The sequence below is a fragment of the Octopus bimaculoides genome, chromosome 12 (genome assembly GCF_001194135.2).
Source record: "Octopus bimaculoides isolate UCB-OBI-ISO-001 chromosome 12, ASM119413v2, whole genome shotgun sequence".
Classification (NCBI taxonomy): domain Eukaryota; kingdom Metazoa; phylum Mollusca; class Cephalopoda; order Octopoda; family Octopodidae; genus Octopus; species Octopus bimaculoides.
In genome coordinates, this window is record NC_068992.1 from 41,085,342 (window position 1) to 41,089,060 (window position 3,719).

A 3,719-nucleotide genomic window follows, 5' to 3' on the forward strand; every position below is an offset into this window, starting at 1 on the left:
TCTCTCTCTCTCTCTCTCTCTCTCTCTCTCTCTCTCTATATATATATATATATATATCGACTTATATTATATTATATTATTATATTATATATTTGAAATTTTTACTCCTTTCATTCGTATTAATTTTAACTTTTTTAACTTCTATGAAATGATATTTACGTGTATTGTATTATACCTTTAACTCAATTTGTTCAGTTCTATGTTATCGGTTGAAACAATATATTCGTGTATAAAAATTTTATACTATATGCTATATTTTTATTTATTTATTATTTCTTCTTGCGTTATTTCTTCTTATTCCTTATGTTTGACGGATTATGCTGTATTTCTTATATATGTTCATTGAGCGGGTGTGATATGTTGAGTCGTTAACCCAGTCTTTTTATTTTATAACTAATATTTTACTCTTGTCTCATTTATTCTGAGCACTTCTCCTTGCAGCCCTGTATAAAATCTATTGGTTTCCTAATAAGAAACCATTAATATTATATATATATATATATATATATATATATATATATATATATATATATATATATATATGCAAGAAGAGAGGTGACTTGGGGGCTTCGATCTGCTGTTACCCTTTATCGCACTGACATTCGAGGAAGGCTAGCTGGTTGAAGCTTCGAAGTCACTCTCACCCCGCTGCTTATAAATGTACATAAACATGTACTCTACAAAACAATATTGAGTAATACTTCAGAATGATTATTTTTTATTACAACTTGTCACAAATACTCCCAACCCCTCTAGAAAAATACACATGTGTGTATATATATGTCTGTGTATAAATATATCTCTATCTTCTCACCTGGGAAGTAGGGGCTGGCGATAGAAATAAGTGGAGAAAATAAATATGCGAAGGATGTCGTTCCCTCCATGCAAAGTCAATAAGATGGCAATGGTCAAAAGAGCTACTCGCAAGGTAAAGCAAGCTGGATTAGCTGTTCCTCTGTTTGTCCTGAATGTGGCCGAAATATGCTTGTCAAATGAAGGACTCCAAAGCCACCTTAGGATTTACATATGCAACCAGTCCAATAGATTACGTTCAATTCTTTATTGTCAACACGTTTACCTGTGATGTACGCGACAAAGCCTGCAAAAGTCGCTCCGGTTCCACCAGACATTTGAAAACCCATAATGATCGTCAATCTGGGAAGCCTAATCGTCAGGCCGAAAACATGGTTTTAGTTTGCAGTCTGCGATGTCTTTCGCTGGCTTCATGAGACAATGTCCATCTCATGTTCGTAGGGACCATCAGCTATAAGTCAGCTTGCCAGTAACGGCCATGCTCGTCTAACGAGGAGACAATCGTCCTGTATCTCAATATCTTTTATGTGCGTTAATTTGTCTTTGTGTTTGGATTGCCTTATGTATTTCCGGATTTATTAATTTTACTGATACTTTCTGTATCTAAATATGCGAGCACAACTGAAAGGACCGTCGGTATCGTATGGTATAACCATCGATTAAACATGGGATTTTCGCCATTCTTATTTTCGTGGTATCTATCTATCTATCTATCTATCTATCTATCTATCTATCTATCTACATACCTACCTGTCTACCTACCTACCAGTATGTCTATCTGCCTACCTATCACTGATTTGCTGGACCGTGCAGGATAGAGTTAAGGAAGATATGTTTTTTGAACGTGTTTAATCCATAAATGTGTGTGGTGGTGGCGTGTGTGTTGCCAGCACCGGGTGCAAAGAGGATCGTATGGGGAGGACGCGCTAATTTTAATTTATTAGGGATTAATTTTTTTAAATATTTTGAAACTTTAATGACTGATATTTTGGCATCCAGGACAAACGCCCTTGTGCTATCACCGACGTTACGCTGCAGATGTAAGTTCAACAAAAAATAGATTGTTTCGTCTGTGAACAGAATACATTTTATTAAGGTTACTGTTACTGAATATTAGTATGATCTATATTTTAAGTTTTCTGGCCTGTTCCTATCAGTATATCACCACCAAAAATAAATATCACAGCACCACATAAAGACTGTGCATTCCATCTTCTTGATTTATGAATTTTTATATGATTTTTGCATACACTAAGGGAGTTCTACATGTATATCCAGTAAAAGGAGTATCCCTAACATATGATGGCATATGGTAGCTGATAACCGTATTGGAGCTTTGAAATGCACGTTATTACACAAGATGATATTAAGTATATATACATATATATATTATTGTGTCTGGGGTGAATCATTCTCTTTTAGTACTTTATTACTTAACACACTCACCCGTTTGATTTCAACTCAATTATTTTTTCTAAAAGTTTTGTTGCGGCTTGCATCCTTTTCAATAGTCGTTGACTCTGTCCATACGAAAACTATGCGTTTAAATTGATGCAATGGTTGCATAGTTCAATTAAATGGAATTGTGTGAAACGATCGTACTGCATTACCTCTGGATATCCTTGTTGCTTATTTTGATTCTAATCACCTTATATATATTTATATACGCGATGGTTACCTACTCCTGACCGAGGAAGAAGATCCATCAAAGACCAATGGGAAATTGTGCACTGAAGAACATTTATACTTTACATTTAGCAGCAAAGCCAAACAAAGTGTCAACAACGGATGTGCAAAATCTCATGACAAATAAGGAGTGATTCCTTATAGACTTTTCCCATCCTGTTGACAGGATCCAGAGACAAGCCAAGGCAAGATATCTCGTAACATTATAGGTCGTAAGCTAAGGAATGTGGGAGCGTCAGGATCTCAAGCTCAAGCAAAGCATCACGAAAACACCCACTATTATTTCCTGCTTATCCGGTTGTATAGCAGAATGACCAACTCGTGGAGGAATTTTTTCTAGCAAAATTCGGAGAGTACCTCACTCTCAGTGGTTATCTAACAGGCCGGACACCAACCCGGAATTTACATACATACATACATACATACATAGACATACATAAATACACGCATATATAGATACAAACATGTATACATAGATACATACATAAACATACATACATACATATATACATATATGCACAAACATACACACAAACATGCATACACACACGGAGCATTCCGTTGGTTATGACGACGAGGGTCCCAGCTGATACGATCTACGGAATAGCTTGCTCATGAAATTAAAATGGTTGAGCACTCCACAGACGCGTGTACTCTTAACGTAGTTCTCAGGGAGATCCAGCATGACTCAGAATGAAACAAGGCAGGCTCCTTTGAATTACAGGTAGAACACATTTTTTGCCAGTTGAGTGAACTGGAACAACGTGAAATAAAGTGTCTTGCTCAAAGACACAACACGTCGCCGGGAATTGAACTCACGATCTTACGATCATGAGTCGAATCACCTAACCACTAAGCCACGCACCTTCACATACTCACTTACATACAAGCACACACACACTTACATACACGCCGAGTGAAATGGTTTCCGGTATTTCGTCTGCCTTTACGTTCTGAGTTCAAATTCCGCTGAGGTCGACTTTGCCTTTCATCCTTTCGGGGTCGATAAATTAAGTACCAGTTGCGTACTGGAATCGATCTAATCGACTGGCCCCCTCCTCCCAAATTTCGGGTCTTGTGCTAGAGTAGAAAAGAATATTCATTTGTAAATAAGGCAGTGAGCTGGCGGAGTCGTTAGCACGCCGGACGAAATGCTTAGCGGTATTTCGTCTGTCTTTATGCTCTGAGTTCAAATTCCGCCGAGGTCGACTTTGCCTTTC